This window comes from Rhinopithecus bieti, unplaced genomic scaffold (assembly GCF_001698545.2).
Source record: "Rhinopithecus bieti isolate Rb0 unplaced genomic scaffold, ASM169854v2 scaffold_7212, whole genome shotgun sequence".
Taxonomy (NCBI): domain Eukaryota; kingdom Metazoa; phylum Chordata; class Mammalia; order Primates; family Cercopithecidae; genus Rhinopithecus; species Rhinopithecus bieti.
The window spans coordinates 5,155,907-5,178,710 of record NW_016806198.1 but is presented as its reverse complement, the minus strand read 5'-3'; the positions used below and the strand labels follow the sequence as shown (position 1 = coordinate 5,178,710).

Genomic DNA, 22,804 nt, shown 5'->3' with positions numbered 1-22,804 from the left:
CCTAAGCACAAGCCAGCAACAATTCTTACTTCCACCAACCCCCTCTACACACATATACACACCAAGTCCTCCAACCCTGGTTCCAGTCTGCCTGGTGCTAAGGAGGGAAGTGTGACTTTGCAAAGCTGTTTGACAACAAAAGAGAACCACTGAGCCCCCTGACCCCTAAAATTGCTGTCTTAGCTAGAGTTACCATAATCAAATTGGCCCCTCCCTTAGCGGTTCTCGGATAGGAGGAAGTGGTTTGAACAGGGTATACTTATTTCCTTCGGAACTTGTAGGGAGATTGAGAGAGGGCGGAAGTTGATCACGTGGTGTGACCTCAATGGATATTTTATTGCAGAAAGAGAGGGATAGATGGGAGGATGGATAGACAGATAGATGGGCAGATAAATGTACGAACAGGACCCTTGGGCTGCTAACAAGAACCAAATGGTTTGGTCTGAAATATGCTGGAAATGTTGATGGGAATTTTAAGTTTCAGCCCCTCTCAGAGCTGGGAGAAATACATTCTTGATGAATGTCAAATAAAAACTTAAAACCCAGCAGCATCTATTAATTCAGGGCACTGATTTAGGCGCACTAGAATGAATAATTTCTGTCTTTAAGAAGGCTCATTTCCCTTGGAAATACATTGCCAGATTTCACCATTTAGAATGGGGAAGTTTTCTTCCGAAAGTGACTTAGGAAAGTTTTATTCAGAAAGTGACTTTAGTTTGCTGCAATGCAAACCTACCCCTGTCTGTTTCGTTTATATTAGATGGAGGAACAAGCAGAAATACATATTCAGAAAAATGGAGGAGTGCCCCACTCATTGCTTTAGCGGTTTAATCCATCATATGTAGCACTGCTTGTTAATAGCTTTCTGCCTAGGAAATAGAACATGGATATGATATATTTTAATTGTCTGATTTAGAAATGATAGCAATAGCTCCTATGTAGTACCTATTATCTCCTAGATAGTACATGTGAACTTCTTTCAAACGTATAAAGAAACTGGTCTTCTTTTTACAAGGAAAATACTAACACTCAAAGGGGCAAAGTGACTTGCACAGAGTCACAGAGTTCTTTGGTGGCCCCAGAATGTTGACTCAGGTGCCGCTGGTTACAGCACAGTCTTTCTATGTTGCCATCTTGCTGCTCTGATCTAGATTCCAGATCTGTTTAAGGTGAAGGAATCTAATTAGATTTCAATTTGTCTATTCCATAGGTTTTTAACATGCATATTAAGCACTCTTAAATAGAATTCTTCTTTTTTTTTTTTTTTTTTTGATGAAGTTTCACTCTTGTTGCCCAGGCTGGAGTGCAGTGGCACAATCTCAGCTCACTGCAACCTGCAACCTCCACCTCTCAGGTTCCCCAAGTAGCTGGGATTACAGGCACCCGCCACCATGCCCAGCTAATTTTTGTATTAAATAGCATTCTTCTAAATGGAGACTATTAGTTGCAACATACTTGCCAGAATTTTGACCTGAGCTTACCTCTCCAGTTTTCAAAGGGCCACAGCCCAGTTTAATGGACTCACAGCTCAGCATCTCATAGCAAACCACAGAATGACAATTTAAAGACAATGGGGTGTATTTTTCCTAAAGTAAAGAAGGTACCACTTTAAACGCAAACCTCAGCCCTGCATCCGCTTCTTCTCGCTGAGGCTCCCCCAACCCTTTAGAGCCCCTCACTTGCCTCTACCTTCCACCAGCTATGGGACTTGGACAAGCCACCTAACTTCTCTGAGCCTCATTTTCTCAGTTTTCAAAAGCAAATAACAACCACAATCCTATAGGATTGTTCTGAGGATTGCAGAAAAATAACTTTTTATGCATTGCTCCTCCCCAGTCACTCAGGATGGTAGATATCACCTCCTGACACCCCTATGCACAGCCACAAGTGAGGACATTCTGAGGCCAAAGCTCAGCTTCTTTGACACCAGGCTCTCTCCATATGTATGCACCTAAAAGAATGTGGAGCGTGCCTTTTTCCTTAGAAAATTCCAGTTGTCCTAAATCTCTTCCAACTCTAACATACTGTTTTCAGAATTTATATACTCCACATGTTTGCCTTTCCTTTGATTCCTCCCTTCCCCCATACACATACCAGCTGCTCAGATTGTTATTAATTATCTTCGGCATCTTCTTAAAGAAGATGCATACAATCACACTCCAAGCAGCACTATTGCAATCCCTCAACCCACCTGGCTCCATGCACCTTTAGATATCATGACTCCAGCCTGATAGCATTTACTGAGCACCTGCTGTATGCTGAAACTGGCCTGGGTACTTAGCATATGTCAATTTCTTCACTTTGCCCTATACCTGGGTGCATTAGGTACCATCAGTGTCACTTTACAGATGAGAAAATGAAGGCCTGGAGAGGTTTAAATGACTCCCTCAAGGTCGCACAGCTAGGAATTCTGATGGCAAATCCCAATTGTCCTTTGTAAGAAGCCTGCTAAGTGCAAGCCTTTTTGGCGAGAATGTTTCCTCTGGCAACATCCTGTCCGTGCTCCTCCAGCCCTTCTCTCCACAGAATTATGCATCCAACACCCACTGAACCACTGCAGTGTGCTGGACACCAGGTTGGGGGCTGGGCTCCTCTCAAGACCTTGCCCCACCTGTGCTCAGGGAGCTCCTCTCTGGCTCCAGAAAGTCAACCCCTGCCAACTGTGTGTTGAAGAGGTCCCGAAGTCTCTCCCCACCCCGTCTCTGCCACATCCCCCCAAAATACCTTCACACACTGGGCATGACTCCTGTGAGAGCTGTCTGCAGAGGGATTCCTGGGCGCAGAGTCACTGCCTCTTCGTCTGTCAACTGCTGCTACTCCGGAATAAACAGGCAGCCGGGCCTCTCGCGAGTGTGGAGAAGCAGCCCATGCTACCCAGAAGAACTGCAGTTGCTAAACTGGCCACATACTTCCTCTGCTAGGAACGAGGAAGGCACAGGGCTTGCAGAATAGCAGGTTCCTGTTTTCAGTAACCACTCTGAGTAGGCTTCTCTCTGCAAGGACTGGGAAGATAGACGCATTATTAATTTTTTTTACAAAGCACTTGAGAATATGGCCAGCTTAACTCAAGATTCTGGGATTTCAGAAGCTTGGTCTTCTTTCTCTAATTAAAAGGCAAATTGGTGGGGCTGTGAATTTGCTCTTGTGCATCCCTGGAGCTCGCTGGGCCCACAAAGGCTGTGGCTGAGAGCTGCAGCTTCTCTGATTTCGGTTTCCCAATTTTTGCGGCTTCTTTCTGTTACTGCCGAATGGACCCCAGAGCAATGCTTTGAGATTAAAGGAGACTAAAGAGACACAATGACTTGGTGCAATGTGTGGGTCAAGGGAAAAGAATTAGAAAGAACATTATGGGATGGTAGTTGTTTGAATATATAGTGCATAGTTGATGATATTGTCCCAGTCTTAAGTTTCTTGGACATGATAATAATAGTGTGGTTATGTGGGAGAATGTCTAGTTCTTAGGGGACGCATGATGACCAAGAGGATGTCTCGTATCATGACAGCTATAGCTTTCAAAGAGTTTCTTAAAAGAAAAGCTGCATCCCTGTATCTACAGCTATTATGTTGGCACAAAAGTTATTGTGGTTTCTGCCATAGAAGTAATGGCAAAAACCACAATCATTGTTGCACCAACCTAATACATCTACATCTATGTATAAAGACACAGAAAGAGAATGAGAGAGACAGAGAGCAAACGGGAAAAAATGTTAATACTTGGTGAGTCTAGGTGAAGGGGATATAGGTGTGCATTGTTCTACTCTTGCAACTTTTTGGTGAGTTTGATGCTAAAATACATGAGTCTTTACGTTATATATTACAAAACGTATGTTGTATATGTTATATGTTATGTAAATATTGCATATAAAATCTCCCTACTTGAAGTGTGTGGGTCTCAAGAGAAACTCAGGCACGTGGGGCTTCAGAGCTTATTGACAAAAGAGGTAAAAGTTTCTGCAATGCTGACCCCAAGATAGACTGGGAATTGCTTGCTTGAGCTTGGAATGCCAGGTAACCACACTGGGATGGCCCTCAGACCCCCTCACAGCCCCTCACACCTCACAGAGTGGACAGAGCATCAGAGACTTGACTGATCTGCCCACAGTCACACACAGCTAGTCCCAAAGAAGAGCCAGGGCCAGAATCTACGGCTGGTGACCCAGGCCCCAGTCCAGTGAGGCCAACACAGCCACCCTGGGACAGTCATTTGGAAACTTCACTCTGTGTAGTTTGCAAAGATGAATCAAAACCCTCAGAGCTGCTTCTAAATTTAGCAGGCAGGCACTCTGCACTAGAGAGATGGTTCCTTAGACAACTTGTGAAAACACCCGCTCACGAAGAGCATGCTGGGAAGGTACAAAGGAAATATTGCAAAAGACTGAGTGGGCAGTTTGCTTAACAGGTAAGAGGGGACAGGCAGAAATATGCAGAAGTGGAGCTTTTCCCCCCAATTCACACAGAAGAGTAAAAGAGCTTTGGACTGATAGTCAGAGGTATGAGTTTTGTGATGACTTTTTAATAGACACTTACCAAGCAAGAATCTAGTACAGATGAGGCTCTGAATTTATTCCCTGTCATTTCTTTTGTAAAATTTTATTGAGCAAGGCATATTCCAGGAACTGGGATTTAGCTGTAAAAAAAGATAATAATAATAAAAAAAAATAAACTGCAAAAGCCCTACCCTTCCCTGTACTTAACTTAAAGGAGACTACAGAGACATGGCAACTTGGTGCAATGTGTGGGTCACGGGACAAGCACTAGAAAGAACGTTATGGGGTGGCAGTTATTTGAATATATACTACACAGCAGATTCTACTACTTCACATAGGAGGAGTCCTATGGGAAAGACTGAATATGTGACTACCAATTATGGTGACCTATCGAGGAAACTCAGTGAGTTGATGGGACCAAGGGGCCCAGATGTGCTACTTTGCACAGGTGGCCAGTTGTGGGGGGATGGGCTGTCTCTGGAGATATCATTAGGCTGAGATCTGTAGGAGGAAAGCAAGCCAGCTCTGGGACAAGCCAGGGCATGACAGGTGTACGCACAAGGGACTGCTGGTTTCACACAAGCCTTAAAAGTTTTGGGGAAAGACAATCACCCCTAAAGATGTTCAAGTCAGAAGCAGAGGCAGACAAGAGAGAGGCCCATAGAGTGGGTTCCTGTTCAACGGGTCCTCCTTTTGCAGCAATAGGAGAAGCTGCAAAAGAAGGAGAAAGGCAGGATGCAGAGTCCTGGAGGTCAGGGCTGCAGGCTCTTCTCTGTCTTTTTCCAGTGGGTCATTGGGTGACTGGGGGGCTGCTGCTAACCTCTCCCAACCCCCAGCCCTGGGGTGTTTATGACCTCCCTTTCGTCTCCTGGGGTAACTGAGGAAACTCGGTAGGTTTGAGAAAGTGTTCCTCCTACTGGGCGCTGTGCTATCCCAAAGCCTGGGCTGTGCCAGAGCAGGGGAATGGAATGGAGGTGTCGGCCCTGGGCCCAACCAGAGAGGGCAGGGCTGAAACCCGATGCCATGCTAGACAGGTTAATCTGACCTTAGGCCTCTGTTTTCAGTAACCTCGAGGGGGTTCTCAGCCTCAGCACTTTGGACATTTTGAATCAGAGCATTCTCTGGGGTGTGTGTGTGGGGGGGTGGGGGGTGGAGTTGCAGGGCTGGCCTGTGCATTGGAGGATATGCCACAGCATCTCTGGACTTGACCCACTGGACGACAGGAGCACCCCGTACCCCTCCAAGTCGCGACAATCAGAAATTGTCAAATGTGCCCTAGGGAGAAAAAATTGCTCCCAGTTGAGAACCACTGGATCATACCCATCCCAAAATAAGACACGTGCGAAGGTTGTTCTTTCTTGGGTTGTAAAGTGCTGCCCTGAGGCCAGTTGGTTTTCCTGCTTTTGTGTGGACTCAGCTTTGCAGCACGTCTGCCTGTGCTCCCTGATACACATCTCAGAAGCCTGCTGTATAGCAAGGCTCCTTTGTGTGGCTGTGTCACCCATCCTTCCTCTCTGCCATCATATACTTAACCCAAGAAGAGGAAATGGTTTGCGGTCTGTTCAGGAGTCCCAGGGAATTAGGGCTTGGAAGCTACAGTCTGGGCAGCCTGTGAGCTGCATCTTAAAGGAGGAGCAGTTTGCTGTCAAGAACTAGGGTGGGAGCATGTGAACCACGACTGCCTAAGGAAAATAGAGGAAGAGCAGGAGGTGGACTTCTCACCGCAGAGGCCCAGTCAAGGAGGATTGTACTGTGAGTTTGCTTCCATGTCTTCCCTGCTCCTCCACCACCCTAACCATTCCTCTCCCAGCCATTTTCCACACTGTTCCTCAGTGTTTCACACACCTTTCTCTTCTAATCCATGAAGAAGTCTTGATTACAAGAATATGGTCATTTATTCAAGCATGCTTTTCATACTCCATACATTCATTCAGTTATTCATTCAACACACGTTTGTTAGCATTCACTGTGTGCCAGACGCTATGCATGTAACTGGACCATGTGCCAGGCAAGACTAGGCCCTACCCTCAAGGAGCTCAAAGCCAAAAACTCTTTATCCCTGTTTTCCAGGCCCAGCACAAAACAGTGTTCATTACGTATTTGCTGAATTACTTAATTTTGCCAACATCTATTGTAAATTTCGTGTATGTATAACCTATGTTCAGGGGACAGATAAGGAGAGAATTCTCAGTTTGTGTATGATGAATGTGTCTCCATCCCTCCCTGCCCTCAGGGAGTTTCTGATCTAGCAGAGGAGACAGACATACAGATCAAAACCCCAGGGTATAAAGAAAGACGTCGGTAGGGAGGGGGCCAGGAGAGGAGATCAAGAAACCTGTAGGGCTCCTGGTTTCACACAGGAACTTCATGGCACTGAGGCATGGCGGGACCACATTAGATTCCATCCCAGCAGCTTGGTCTTCTAGGTCCACGTACTGAGCACAAGAAGCAAAGACAAAAACACATAGCAGGTGATGCCCCCACCAAGGACATCAAGGGTAAGCATGGGGTCAGGCCAGGCTCTGCTGCACTGGCCGAATGACACTATCAGGAGGTCAGGCTTTAGGACTCACAGAGACACCCAGTACCATCTGTGTAGGAAGCAGCTGATTTCCAGAGGACTTTGCAAATTAATTAGAATTAGCTATCGGGGCCCAGACTAATGGCCATAGGCAAATAACAACAATGCCAGCCATGCATGGATTGAGAATCACTCAGTTAAGTACTAGGCTGTGGTCATTACTTTTATTAAAGTGAAATGTTCCCCTATGTAAAAACTAGCTTTACACACTTAACGTTGTCAGGAGCCAGTTGTTATATTTCTCCAAGTGGGGATTGATGGGTTTCCCAAGGGAAGCAATAAAAAGCCACTTCTCCAGCTTCAGGTCTCAGAGGAGTTCCAGATTCTAGGAGGTGAAGAGCTCCTAAGGCAATTCAGCATCATGCGGCAGACGTGATGTTGAAGCCCCATGCTGGGTCAGAGTCACAGCTTGATGCAGTATGAGCAGATTTCCATTCTTACTTCATAGCTTGATTTATTTTCCTCTTTCAATATAAATATTCAAAAGTTTGGAAGAAGGAAAAGGCAGTCTTGGGAACTAGAAAGCTTTCTAGCGATGGATAAAACCAAGTGTAAACTAGAGAAGTTCAATACCACTGATTGAATGCAAGGCATGACACTTGGTGCTATAAAACTGTTGATGGGATTCCCATATCAAACCATATGACCTTCAAGATCGCATGCAAGATAGAAGTTCTCGAGAGTAAAATTTTGCCCCCTCTATGGCTGGGTGAGTGCTGACCCACTCATACAATAATTTATTTAATAACAGTTTTTTGAACCCCTTCTATGTGTTAGGCATTGCTCTGGGTACGGAATTAGAGAAATAAATGAGTAAAGTCATAGAAGGGAACTGAGGGCATGGGAACAGTAAGAGGAACTCTCCCCTTAGAATGGTGACATTTGAAATGAGTCCAGAGTGACTCTGATATGAAAATCAAGAGGAAAAAAACACCAGGCAAAGGACGTAACAGATACAAAGGTTTGGGGCTGGAAATTCTTGTGTTCAAGGAGCAGACAGAAAGGAAAGGGAATGAATACTGGGGAAATGCAACTTGGCTCTTGCTTATATTACGTATTTAGTCTTTCAACTCGCTCTATGTATCTAGACATCACCTGAAGAAACTGGTGGTGATAGGGCTTAACTTAGTTGCCTCCAGTCACCCAGCTGATGAGTGACACCACTGGGTCTAGGCTCATGAGCTCTAGAAGTAGGAAATTTGCTGTCACTATTTCACTAGCCTCCCACTGGGTCTTCCCACATCGCACCTCTCTCCGCTAATGCTCCCTTCCCATCCTCTTTCAGCCCTGTGTCTCCAAATAAGACTCAGGCCCTGCAGTCATCCTCCTCAAGCAGCTGCCCCAAACTCAGGACCATCTTCATCCTTTTCCCACAGGATCCACTTCACCCCTTTCCTGGCATTCGAAGCTCATCAATCTGTTCTCCACTCTCCTTATCAGCCCCATGGCAATGTCAGCACTTAAGGCCTCCATGTCCCACCCACCATAGGAGCTCCCCTACCACTGTGCACTGTAGACAAGCCCCTCACTCTTCCTCATGCACTTCACCACTGCCCTTCCTCTCCTGTGTGGATGCCTTTCCCCCTGCAAGGGCATGGGGCAGGTCCCTTCAGGCCCAGCCCAGAGCTAACCTTGTCCATGCATCTTCCCAGATGCCTCTCAGCCAACAATGATTGCTCCGTCTCAGAAGGCCCCTTGGTGTTTTATCTGTATCATAGGAATGGGACACATTGCATATTGGAGTAATGAGCAAGAGAGGATTTGAGGTACTTAGGAGTTGTGTGATCTTGTGGGGCTTTCTGATTCTTTCTCTCAGCCTAGTGATGTTACTGATAATACTTTATCATGAGAATCCATACATAATAATGTGTACAGCCCACCTGGTCCAGTGCAAGGCACATAGGAGGGGACCACCAGATAGAGGTGCTTTTCTTTCCTTTCAAATTGGAGCCTGAGCTTGGGAAGGCAGGAGTATGTCTAACCATGACCATGTAGCCTAGCACAGAGGTTATCCCCAAAGATGTGACCCATAACTATCCCTCAATAAAAGAATAAATGAAGGTTGTGCCTTTTGAATTAAAGTACATACACTGTGAATGGTGACTTTTCACCTCTGGGGAAGGCAATAAGCTAACTATGAAAACCATGTGTGGGGAGAGCAGACCCTATTGTTTCTCTGGAGATAAAAGTTTATGTTTCTGGAACATCTCCAAAGTTGGATCAGTGGTCCATCTGGATGAGCTGATTTCTCCAGCTGGAGTGGAGCCTAAATGTATATGTCATCAGAATCTTTGGGAGGTCTTTTGGCACTAACAATATTCTCAGGAAGAAGAAGAAGAAAAAAAAAGTAGCCGCTTTTTGTCCACCACAGCTGTCTGCTGCAAAGAGCTGCATGGATATGTTGATTCGTTCAAGCTATTCTCTTCTGTTATTGCTCAACCTAGACCCACTGCCTCCACATCGGGGGAGACCTTACTGTTCTTAGCCTTGCAAGGGTTGATGAAGAGGTCAGCAATGTTCCCAGAGGTTGGGAAGTTCTTTGAGCAGGACCCAATTTCAGTTGGTTGCAACGTTGCTTTCTTTGCTCACTTCCTGTGGCTGCACTCCTCTCCTGTGTAAGCCTTCCTGCCTCCAGTGGATTGTCACACAGGCCCCACTCAAGATAACACCACTCCAGCAGAAATGTAGAGGAGGAAACAGGCATCTCATTTCTAAGCAAAGAGGAATCTAGCCAGGAATGTTGAAATGTATTTTATCTTCCCTTGGTGCCAATTTAGAGTCTATCTTCTGTAAAGGGCACAGAGATCCTTGTGAACTCTGTTTAAGGACACAGACAAAAGACAAAGTCTTCCCATGTATATGATGTGTGGTGTAGGGTGTACGGTGTATGGTGTTGGTGGTGTTGAGTGTTGTTAAGCCCCATAAAGGGAATTGTTTCAAGGGTGTCTCATAACACCAACCTTCGCTATATTTTCTATTGGTCTGACTTTCAAAAACTATAAGTTCCAAGAAGGCAGGGAGTATATCTGTTTGGCCAGTTATTGACAGCTAGCTTTGGCACTTTGCATGCCTGAGGCAACCAGCAAAGGTCCACTGGAAAGAAGGAGGGAAAGAAGGGAGAGAGGGCAGGAGAGACAGGGAGCAAGTTAAGAAGAAAATCTTTCTCTCCCATAGATTGCAAACTTTCTTAAGGCTTTAATCATTTTTGATTCCCTGCAGCATTGGGCAGATAGGAGGAGCTCACAGATGCCCATGGAATTATCTTGATGATTGACTAGCTTGCTGCAGCAGAGCAGGCTGTGGGCCCTGGGAAAGTAGAAACAGCGGCTGGACATTGAGCGATAAGGCCTTTATGGCTAGCTTCCCCACATCACTGAAGTCAGGCCTCTTAAACACTCTGCCCTGGCATTTTCGTCTCCTAAACAACAATACCAAGAAACCTTGCCCAACCACTTCTAAGTGTGCTTGAACAGCACAAAATGAGGGTAGGATCTGTAACAGCATTATTGTGACTTTTATTAAGGTTTATTATTAAGGTTTCCTCTACTGTTCCCATTCTATGATGCCTTAATACTTTCATGACATACACTGTTTTCTAATGATAAGTTTCTGTCATTGTTATCAAAAGAAAAACAAACTCAAAACTAGCCTCGATGTAATTTAAAACAGTGTCATCCAGTTATAACCAACTGGATGGGTGTGAAATCATCTGTCAGCACCTGCTTCGGTGCTCACTGAGCCACAACTAATTACACTTAGTCGCGTGGGGCAGCCATGGAGGGAAAGCCATGAGTAGGCAGGCCTAGTTGCTATAGAAATAGTTCTGGCCAAAACAACATTTCAATCCCAAAAGCCATTTTTAGACTAGAAAATTTTATTTTTGTTTAAGTAGCAATAATAAATAATTATAACCTGTAAAGCACGGTACAGATGTCAGTTATCATTATTTATTATCACGAATACTTCATGACCTGTAAAGCACTATACAGTTGTCAGTCATCAAGTATTTTTTGAACTTGTTACTTAATTTTCACAAGAACTCTTTGAAATATCAGTCATGATTTTAACAATTGCTACTACTATTTATTGTAAACTTGAAACATGTAAGCACTTTACATGTTATCTCATCAGTTCATCTTAACAAATGAATGAGGTAAATATTCTCATCCTTATTTTATATTAGGGGAAACTAAGGCACTAGGACTTTAGATAGTTTTCCTAAGAACACGCAGCTGGTTAGAGGGGGTGTTGGACTGGAACCTGGGCTGATGGACCCCATGGCCTACGCTCTTGATGCCACACCTTGAAGCATATCGCATACCCACTTTACAGATGAGGAAATGGAGACCCAGAGAGTTAAGCCAATTACTAAGTTGTCAGTGCAAGATTCAGTTAAGATTTCTTCAACCTGAAAGCCTGTGGTCTCTCTAATTTTTTCTGCATCTCTTTAAAATTATAATAATTATTTTATTTGAAGAGGATTTGAAGAGGATAATGTTGGAATTGTGTGATGTGGGTTCCAGAATCTAAGTAGGCTCAGGGACCCATGTATGCCCTTCTCATCCAGTGCCCTGCTGCCCCGTCCAGGTTCTAGTGAAGCCACCTCCTCCTCAGATGGTCCGTCTGCACCCAGTGGTTCCCAGTTTTCCCCCGGCTCCTCTCTCTCTGCACGGAGCCACCTCAGTCACTCAGCACAGGCCATGCCTTCTGTGGCGCTGTCCTCTGAGAGGCAACCCTGATCCCTCCCAGGCACCTTCTATGCCATTCCTTCTGCTGTGCTCATGAGGCCATTCCCACCCACCAGCATCTCAGAACTTTCTGCACACACTGTGTTTTCTAGGGCAGGCATGGTGAGTCCTTTCTGCTGGTCAAGAGCTGGCCCATGGCATTTACTGGAGGAAGGAGGGAGGAAGCAAAGAAAGGTGGGAAGAAATGGAGAGAGAGAGGCAGTCTAGGGGCTACTGGAAGGAAAATAGAAAGAGATTTTGCCTCTGTCTAGGCAGTCCCCACTGCTCTAGCTCTTCTCCTGGGCCCTGAAACAAAGCTGCAATAATAAATGACTAGAAAGAAGCAGTCAGGGTCTTTTACAAGCTATAATGATGAAATTATTTTTAAAAGGAAACATATGCCCATGTGTATGTATGAGGTGCTCATTGACAATGGAAGGGAGGCTCAGGAGCCTGCATTTTAAATTCTCTTTGAAATAAGAGGGCAGCCATTGCCTCGGCTATCACTCGTGGTGTCACTTTTAAAGTGTGACACCTTTGCCTGGGAAATCAGAAATTTTCAAGTGCCAAGCATTTAAATGGCTTCTGACAGCCAGAAGGTGACAGAGGCAATTAGACTTCATGTTTGTAACAGATGGAAAAAGGCATTTTGTCAAGTCTGCAAGACCTGTAGGAAAATATGACAGGTGCCGGCTCTGAACTAAAGAGACAAAGCCAAGGCTCAGGTCCTCTCCATTTCCCAGCAGAAGTGCCTGGCAGAGACCCCTTAGAGGGCTCCCCCACAGGGGCCTGGGAAGGCCTCCACACTGTGCCTCCACAGGCAAGGGGGACAGTTCTACAGCTAGACCACATGGAACGCAGTGTCTGTCAAAGATGTCTGCAGAAGGCAGGTTGAGTGCAGATTCTGTTTGGCACATAGAGGATAGGTAGTGTCGTGGCTTTGGAGACAAATAGCCTGAATCCAGTTCCCCAGCAGTGGGTGATTTGGGACAAAGTCATTTACCCTCTCTGAGCCTCCCTCTTTAATAAAAGAGGCACAGTCATGTCTTCCTGCTTCAGAGGTTTAGTGAGCACAAACTGAGAACAGCATGTAAAGTGCTTGGAGCACACCAGCTCCCCGTTACCTTTTGGTGCTTTTCTTCTCTTTCCTCCATGTGTAGACACAGCTGGTGGGTGATTTAAGCTTGCAAGTATAAAAATATACCAAGGTACAATCTCTCTGTAGGACAGGTTAGCAGTCCATTGTAAAAAAAAAAAAAAAGTTTTTATATTGTAAAATATCTGTCTATAGAATGCAAGGCAGAACTTGTGAACCTTGCACTAGGCAAGGGTTTCTGAGATAAGACACCAAACCTCAGGCAGCAAAAGAAAAAATAGATACATTGGATTTCATCACAGTTTTAAAAATTCTGTGCTGCAAAAGATGCCACAAACAAAGTGAAAAGAAAATCCACATAATGGGAGAGAATATTTGCAAATTATGTATCTAATAAGGGACTTGTACCAAGAAAACATAAAGAATACTTACAACTCAATAACAAAAAGACAAATAACTCAATCTGAAAATAACCAAAGGATCTGAATAGACATTTCTCCAAAGAAGATGTACAAATGGGCCCATAAGCACAGCAAAAGATTCTTAACACCATTAGTCAGTCATCAGCAAAACGCAAATTAAACCCATAATGAGACATTAACTCACACACAGTAGGATGCCTATAATGATAACAATTTTAAAAAATCAGATGGTAAGTGTTACTGAGGATATGAAGAAGTAAAAGCATTCTTTTATTGCTAGTGGGAATATAAAATAATGCAGCCACTTTGACAGTTTGGCAACTTCTCAGAAGGTTAAACACAGAGTTTTCATGTGACCTAGCAATTCCAGCCCTACATGTACATTCAAGAGACGTGAAAACATGCACGCATATAAGAACTTGTATATGACTGTTCACAACAGCATTATTCGTAACTGGCAAAAAGTAGAAACAACCCAAATGTTTACCAGCCAATGAGTAGATAAGCAAAATATGGTTTCTCTATACAATTAAGTATAATTCAGCAATGAAAATAAATACAGTACTAATACCTGCTATAATACGGATGAAATAAAAGAAGCCAGACACAGAAGGCTACATATTATATGATTCCATTTATATGAAATGTCCAGAATAGGCAAATCTATAGAGACAGAAAGTAGATTAGTGATGGCCTGGGGCTGGGAGTGAGGGTGGAGAATGAGGAATGACTGCTAATGGGTACAGGATTTCTTTGTGGGATAATGAAAATGTTCTAAAATTAGATATGGTGATGATTGCACAACTCTGTGACTATAACTAAAAACCATTGAATTAAGTGGGTGAATTCTGTGGTATGTGAATTATATCACAATAACACAGTTTCCTAAAGTTAGCTATAGATACCAAGAATCGTAGCTTAAAATACTAGATAAATGTTTATCATACAACAAAAACATTCTTCTTTAATACAGATGTTCATGTGGCAGCTATTTAATGAGAAACTATTAAAATGACATGGAAACAACTCATTTAATACATTTTATTATCTTTTGATGAAAAAAAACTATACCTTTTGACTCAGTGATGCCTTTGCATAAGGAAATCATCATGGATATGTGAATAGATTTAGCTATAAAGATGTACATTGCAGTATTGTCTTTAACATCATAAAGCCCAAAACAATAATAACTATCATTTATTAAATATTTACAATTTGTAATGTACCATACTGTTAGAGAAAACTTTCTCATTTCTTTAGTACAACAATCCAATGAGGAAGCTCTCAATATTGTTATATTCCTCACAGATGAAGAAAGTCTCAAATCAAATAGCTGCAAATCAGAACTGGGATTTGTATCCAAGTCTATCATATTCCATGGCCTGCAGGTGCCCCTAACGTGTCTATAACATTCTCCCTAACAACCTAAAATCCTAAATTTAATTAGCATGCTGGCATTGAAAATAATCTTGTAAATAAATAAGTAATGATACATAATGATATAGACAATGGATTGTTAGGGGGAAAAGATAGGCTCAAAAACAATATGCTCTCTGTATTTCCTGAATACATGTGTACACACACACACACACACACACACACACACACACACACACGGAAGAGACATACTGGAAGCTAATAGCATTTAACAGTGGTTTTCTTTGATTGCGAGGATTATGTGTAATTTTAATTTTCTCTGTTTTGTTCACCTGTATTTTCTATTTGGGGACTGCTATTTTTGCTTTAAACATTGCAAAGGGCATTCTGTTTCCTGTTTAAATAAGCTAAGGTTGCACTGATGGATGTAGAGCAGTATATGACAGTCTTTTTCTAGGGTACGAAAACGATTGCATTTGTGCAATCTGTGAAGAGAGCAAGGCTTATTGCTGGACCTCTTCTCTCAGCCAGAGCCACCCCCTTCCTCCCTCGGGGTTTGAGGGGTCTCATTTCTGTCCCACCTCTTATTGTCCCTGCAAAGTTTTTCTAAATGGACTCGGCCACATCACTTGTCCACTGATGTGCTTACACGATAAGCTATAATGACTGTTTCCATCTTGACAAGGATCAGTTATATTTTAGTGTGGAATTCATCTTTTAAATGTAATTTAAATGTTTTCTAATTAAAAATTTAACATTAATTCATTGGAGACAAGTTCAAATATTCTGGAAAGTATAAAAAGCCAATAGAACTCCTCCATCATTCACTCACCTTGAATTGTTAGAAGGCTCTGTGGATTGATCAAGTTAGACTATTCAAATAAACCCAGTGGGGCCAGGCAGCAGGAGGTGCCGTGGGACTGGATGCCTCCTCCAGCTATTGAGACAGCACAGCATCAGGGGAAACAAAAACCTGGGGCCAGAAAACCTGGGTCTTAACTTTTTTTTTTTTTTTTTTTTTTTTTGAGACGGAGTCTCGCTCTGTCACCCAGGCTGGAGTACAGTGGCCAGATCTCAGCTCACTGCAAGTTCCGCCTTCCGGCTTCACGCCATTCTCCTGCCTCAGCCTCCCGAGTAGCTGCGACTACAGGCGCCCGCCACCTCGCCCGGCTAGTTTTTTGTATTTTTTAGTAGAGACGGGGTTTCACAGTGTTAGCTAGGATGGTCTCGATCTCCTGACCTCGTGATCCGCCCGTCTCGGCCTCCCAAAGTGCTGGGATTACAGGCTTGAGCCACCGCGCCCGGCCAAGGGTCTTAACCTTTTTTAGCAGGTTTTTAAACTTCTTAGACACTGTTTCTTGAGTGTACCCCAAATTCTTCTTGAAATGAAGTGGGCCATACACAAAAGAATGATTAAGAAAGTAGTGTTTTCAGTAATACTGGTTCTTCCTACTTCCTAGGATGGTAGTGGGAGTTTAAAGGAGCCAATAGAGGCGAGAGCTCTGTCTTAAGCAGAATGCAGCACAGTTGTACATGTGAATCAAAGCAACTTGGGATAGACTCTCTCTTGTCTCACGAGGACTTTTCAGTCTGCAGATGTGACATGGTGTGTTTTTGAGCCTTATGACAATCCTGTGGCGAAGAAGCCGAACTCCCCTCCTCCTCCTCCTCCTCCTCTTGCTGTCCCAGCCACCCTTGCAAAAACCTTGCCTATGAGTCGCCATCCACCAGCCCCTCATGAATGGAATGGAAAATAAGGGTCTGCAATGTGCTTAGTGATTGCTGTTTTCTCGGGTAGATAGCACAGTATGTGGGAAATGATGAAATCTTTATAATTCTAGCCCTGCTACTGATCAATTCTATGACCTTGGAAAAATTACCTACCCACCCCAGGCCTCAGTCTATCTGTAAAACAGGGATTATAATATTACACTTAGAGGGTTGGTTTGGAGATCATGAGAGAAAATGTGAATAAATGACATGGCCCTTAGAAGGTGCCTTGTAAATGTTTAAGTCTTTTCTGCTTTCCCTTAAGTAAACACACACACACACACACACACACACACACACACACACACACACACACTTTTTATACAAGAAAGAAGGAATAGCATTCACTAGGCCTCCTTCAAATCCTACATTTCAGATTGTCCCCTAGATCATTACTTTACCAACAGGTAGTTTTGATGCCTTTTAGGAAATCAAGAGTGAAACCTTAGCCTGATACTCAAAGTACATTGACCAAGGATTAAGCTACCATCTACCTTTCCACCCAAATTCCACGGGCTTTCACCAAGTGAAACCAAGAACTTCTGATTCTAAGAAGAAAAGAGGGCAATCTTTTGCCCTAAGACTGGGATTTCAAGATGAAAGTTGTATTAATTATCGTCCCTCTCATATAAGTTTTGCCAAAACTGAAGTATTGCAAATTAGAGTAAGACTCAGGCTTTTAGGGATCAAGAAAAGAAGATGATTTTAGTGTAGAAAACACGCAAGAGAATACAAATATAAACTTGGATGTTACAAAAGAGTCCATCTGTGCTTTAGCTTCCAGAGCTCTCTCCCTAAGCTATCCTGGTTGCTCAATAGCATGCCGCAATTAAGCTGGCCCACGACACCTTCGTGGCCCCTTCCAGGTGTGGGTGAGTTCCCAGGAGAGGTCAGTGCGAGGGCGGAGACATGGCGCTCTGGGTCACACACTACCCCTTTATCCTTAGACCTTACAAGTCACTGATGGACTCCCTGCCTCAGATGCTCCCTGCTCCAGTCCATCCCACAGTCAACTGGCTGAGCCACCATCCTGCCATTCATTCCAGTTCTCTTCTGTTCCACATATGGTGTTCTACACTTCGTGCTGGGCTCTGGGGATAGAGGAATAACTACCTCCCAACCCCTGCCATCAGAAGCTCACATTCAGGAGGTGTTGATGCTCCATCCTTTACTGAGGGCCTGCTGAGCACTACCAACCATTTTCAGCACTGAGAATGCAAAGACAAAAGAACACACTGACAGGAAATTCCCAAGCCTTTTCTGTCATACCTCATTTAAAAGGTTTTATGGATTCCTCAGTGCCCATTGCTTGAAGGATACCTGCTCTGTGCCCCAGGGTTGGTACCTTCTAAATCACATCTCTTACTTAGTCTGGGATTTAATGACTTCTGAAGTTTACTTCTCACTGCACTTCTATGGAAATTCTTCTCTTCATTTAGAAGTCACTGGTCCATCTGCCTGCCATTCATTCATTTCTTCACTCCCTCACTCATACAGTCATTCACTCACTCATGCAATACTTATTTTGAGTTCCAGGCCCTGTCCTGGGGCTGCCAGGTTACTTAGGACCCAGCTCCTATCTATAACTCCTTTGGGTAATCAGCCTCTGACCCCACTGCCATCCCTGCCCACTCCCCCTCAGAATGGTCACCTACTCTGTTTCTCCCATTCCTTTCCTCTCATAGAGATCCACTCAAGTCCTAGTGATTCTCTGCAGCTTCCTCTGGGCCACCCTAGTGCCCAGAAATCCCTCCCTCCCCTGAATCCCCAAAGCACAAGAATTCTTGGCTCACTCCTGCTGATTACTGCACAGAGCTCATCTGGAGGCCACCAGTATATATGTCCTGCTAGATATAGTACACATTTTTTAAAAGCATCCACCTAACTGGGGCTTGAGATATATGCTTCTTTGTGACTCACTTTGCCTGGAATAAAATAGAGTCAAAAGAAATACAAGGTTGATAACTCTCAGGTAATACTTGGCAATTGATTTCAATAAGCCAGCATTCAATAAGTCAGCTAGCGATAGTTAAGTCTCTAGAGGCCCAGTGGTCTGGTCAGGGCTTAGAAGTCACACATCCGTTTTCTCCCAGGAGAAGCGGATAGAAACCCTGGGTTTGGAGTTGGAATACCTGGGTTCAGGTTCTGTGCAGCAGAGAATTTCTCCCTGAAAAGACATAGTCCTTCCTACTTGATTTAACTTCATTGTGTTGTGGCAGGAAATAAATCATGAGAGTGGGCAAGAAAGCACCTTGGCCCGTGTGTGGTACCACAGGGAAGCAAGTTTGCCAGCTCCACAACTGCTTTGCGTGTAGAGGCGCCTTCCCCCAAGTCAGACAGTGCAAGGGACTTGCTCCCCATCAGCCTAGGTTGTAATGACGAGTTTCATCAAGTTACATTGCAGGCATTAAATCATGGATAATAACATGCCTGATGATGAGTACAACCAACTTTGAGTGCAAATTACACATCAGATATTTTACCTCCATTGTCTCCTTTAATCTGCGCATCAGCTCTGTGAACGCTGATCATATCTCCAAATTACAGATTAGGAACTGGAAGCTCAGAAAGACAGGAAATTGGCAAAATGGCCATGGGAAGAGCTGGAATTAAAACACCAGTCTGTCTGGAACAAGAGCCCTGAGCTTTTTACTTTGCTTTGGCCTCACCCTCTCACAGGGACAGAAAGGAACTGTCCGCCACAAGCATGAGCTGACACACTGGTTAGAACATGGAGCTCTGACGCCTGCAGCCTGGGCTCAAATCCTGGCTCTGTCACCCCCTAGCTCTGAGCCTCTGGGGAAGTAGCTTCAACTCTACCCTGGAGCCTCCTCTAAAGTTGAAATAATACTGTTGTTATCCAACTCCTGGGATTGCTCTGAGAGGTAGGTGAGCTTCTACATGTACAGTCCACATTCAATGCCAGGCACACAGGAAGTGCTACTTGAATATTTACCCTCATCTTCATTGTTGTGTCTGTGCTGGGCACTGCTGAAAGAGCTTTGTAGGAATTAACTCCTCGATTCCACGCAGTGCCTAATGGATAAGGAGCTCACTGAGCACCTGCTTACTGGGCTTCCCATCCTTCCCCTCTCCCCGTGAGGTAGACACCGCTGTAGATGAGGATTCACGTTCCAGGGAGGGGCTGAGAAGTGCGAGGGGTGCCAGGAGGGAGACAGAGTCCATCCAGAGGACCCTCTGATGCATGGATGCCCCAGGGCAGAGCCGCCAGAGCTCCTGCTTGTCTGGGGAGGTGCCCACCCCGCTCCTTGTTGCTTTGCTTATTGGAGCTGCTCTGGGGAGGCTGCCTGAGGGATTCCTCCCAGGAAATGCCACAGGGTCCATTTCAACAAGGGCAACTTTCAACATTTCAACAAGGGCAGCTTTGTGTGTGTGTTTGTGTGTATGTGTCTGAGTGTATGAGTCTATCTGTAGGTGTCTGGGTGTGTCTGTGTATCTTTGAGTATGTGTCTATGTGTCTGTGACTGTGTGTGAGTTTGTGTCTTTCCGCGCTTATGTGAGTGTGTGTCTATGTGTGTGGGTATATATTTCTTTCTGTAGCTGGATGTTTCTGTGACTGTGTGTGTTTCTAAGTGTGGGTCTCCCTGCGTCCGTGAGTGTATGCTTGTGTTTTTTATGTGACCACGAGTATCTGTGTGTGTAACTGAGTATCTCTGTGTGTGTCCCTATCTATGACTGTGTGTCTCCATCTGTGGCCATGTCTGTGCGTGTAAGTGTGTGTTTCCATCTGTGGCTGTGTGTCTGTGCGTGTAAGCGTATGTCTCCGTCGGTATCTGTGTGTGTCCTTAACCCACTTAGACAAACTCCAGGTCGCCTGGTGCTGCCTTAAAACAAAGCAAGGCTCCTGTGTTATGTGATCTCCAGCCAGTGGTTCACTCTGATCTCCAGGATTTTTAAAAGAGAGAGAGAATTCTAACTCCCAGGATCCTCTGAGAAGCAGTAGCAATAAACTCCTTGATTGCGTGAGTGTGTCTCCATCTGTGGCTGTGTGTGTGGATATGTGTGCTTGGGCAGGGGCAGGTCCTGGCTCCAAAGCGACTACTGTGACTAACTGAGATCAAGGCACCTCACCATGGTCAGAGGCCCCAGGAACAAAAAGCAGTGGTCAGCAATTGTGGTTTTGACCTGAACTATTTTTAAAGCTAAAAAAACAACAACCAGCGGAAACTCCTCGCCATTGAATAGCTAGGTCAGATTTAGATAAAGCCAGAGCCGAGGGCTGCGGACCTACAGGCATGCCTGGGCGGACTGAGAAGACCTGATCCCTTTACATCCTGTGGGGTCCCATGAATGTCACTGCACTAACCACAGTGCAGCCACAGCTCTCGCTGTGCAGAGGACACGCTCCTTCACTTACCTGGCCTCATGCATCTTTGCAGCTACCCTGTAAAATATGGTTGATTGTTCTCATCACAGATGGTCAGTTGCCTGAGCCCACTTCACCAGGGAGTGACACAGCTGGGGTTCAAACCGAGCCCTTCTGCCTCGATCCCATGCTCTCTGCACACCTCTGCATAGCAACTCCCCTCCTGCCTCTGAGTGCTTTGTCTTAATCAAGTGCTTTCAAATGAAGGCTGCGTCAACCGTTGGCTTGCTTAAACACCAATTTTCCATGGTGAAAAAGGTTTCCTTCCGAAAGATCAATTTAAACAAAATACTTTCAGAGAAAGAAAAGTTCTCTAAGCCATCTTGCAATATCAGTGTGACCCATGCCTTTAACCACTTCCTCCCCATATCAGGATCCCTGGCTTTTTATAGCCGAAGAAAATACTGAAAACGTCAAAGGGGGCCCCATCCTGACATTCACATCTCCTCTCTGCCTGCCTGTGGGCCCTTGTGCAGTTTGCTATTCAGAACACAGAGTTTTGAGCTTGAATATTTTGAGTGTGTGTGTGTTTTCTTTCTTTCTTTTTTTTTTTCTTTTTTTTTTTTTAATTTAAAGTATACCCGGTGGTTCTCAGAAAAGCTGCCCTGCTCATTGTTGGAAAAATAAACCTGAGGCACAAGAACTCAACAACAGGCTAAATCATATTGACCCTTGTTCCTTTTGAGTCATTGAATTCCAGGCCTCAGCCTGGCTGAGTAGTTTACTTTTATTGCTGCTGCTTATCAGAGGATCCTGGGAGTTAGGATTCTCTCTCTTGTAAAAACGCTGGAGAGCACAGTGAGCCACTGACTGGACATCACGTAGCACATGAGCCTTGCTTTGTTTTAAAGCAGGAGCAGGAGGCTCTGAGTTTGTCTAAGCGGTTGAGGACAGAAAACCACGTATATCTCCCAGTCCTTTCTGGAGTCGATGGACCTAGTTGCCAGGCCTGTTCTGAGAAGCCCAGAGCCATTACAAAAGTTCCTCTGACATCAGGTCTTATAGTGGCCATGTCCAGGATCCCCCAGTTCCACACACTTGTGTTTTTCCTTGCCGCTGGCTGAAATTCTGACTGTCCGGCCTTGCCTCTGACCCTAGCCACATGCCCCTTCTTGAGCTTGACAATAAACAGAGATCATGGTAACAACAGTGCCACCACCTTTTGTCAGGAACCTACCAGGTGTATGAAAGGGCCACTGGGGTCAGATCCCAGCCCTGCCTCTACATAATTGTTAAATGGGACAGTAAGAGCAACTGACTTACACAATTGCTGTGAGGATCCAACAAGTTGAAATAGGGAACCTCTTGAGTGGGAGTGAGTTTGTCGAAGCCCTCAATCCGCAGTGGTTGCTATTATTTCCATCAGTGGCAGTAGCAGGGGTAAGAGCAGTGGCACTGGTGTCACCACCACTGCCTCCCCTGGTTATCCATGTCTCTTCGGTGGGCAGCCAGTGTCTGAGCTACGAGGTGCCGCATGGAGGATGTGCCCTGGAACTGCACACGGGTCAGGACCCCACTCAGCTCGTTTGTTCCTCCCGGGGCAGATGACCCAATTCTACCAATAGTCCAGGCAGAGATGAACTTCCTGGAACCCAGCTCCTACCACTTACATTATTAGAAAGAAGAAACCTGTCTTTTTTTTTTTTTTTTTTTTTTTTGACAGAGTCTCGCTCTGTCGCCCAGGCTGGAGTGCAGTGGCCGGATCTCAGCTCACTGCAAGCTCCGCCTCCTGGGTTCACACCATTCTCCTACTTCAGCCTCCCAAGTAGCTGGGACTACAGGCGCCTGCCACCACGTCCAACTGATTTTTTGTATTTTTAGTAGAGATGGGGTTTCACCGTGTTAGCCAGGATGATCTCGATCTCCTGACCTCATGATCCGCCCACCTTGTCCTCCCAAAGTGAGAAACCTGTCATTTTAGCAGAGAGTACCCTGCCTTTGATGAAGCAGTTTACCC

At 44.8% G+C, this 22,804-nt stretch overlaps 2 protein-coding genes across 2 annotated transcripts in view; one reads left to right on the top strand and one right to left on the bottom strand.

The window, feature by feature from the left end:
* TG (thyroglobulin) overlaps positions 1-22,804 on the top strand; it is a 274,315-nt gene that overhangs the window by 208,388 nt on the left and 43,123 nt on the right.
* SLA (Src like adaptor) overlaps positions 1-22,804 on the bottom strand; it is a 66,459-nt gene that overhangs the window by 35,563 nt on the left and 8,092 nt on the right. Inside the window, exons 2-3 of the mRNA XM_017875141.1 lie at positions 4,528-4,627; positions 2,725-3,002 (exon numbers count right to left, since the gene is read on the bottom strand). The gene's annotated coding sequence lies outside the window, so the exon portion shown is untranslated. The remainder of the gene's footprint in view (positions 1-2,724; positions 3,003-4,527; positions 4,628-22,804) is intronic.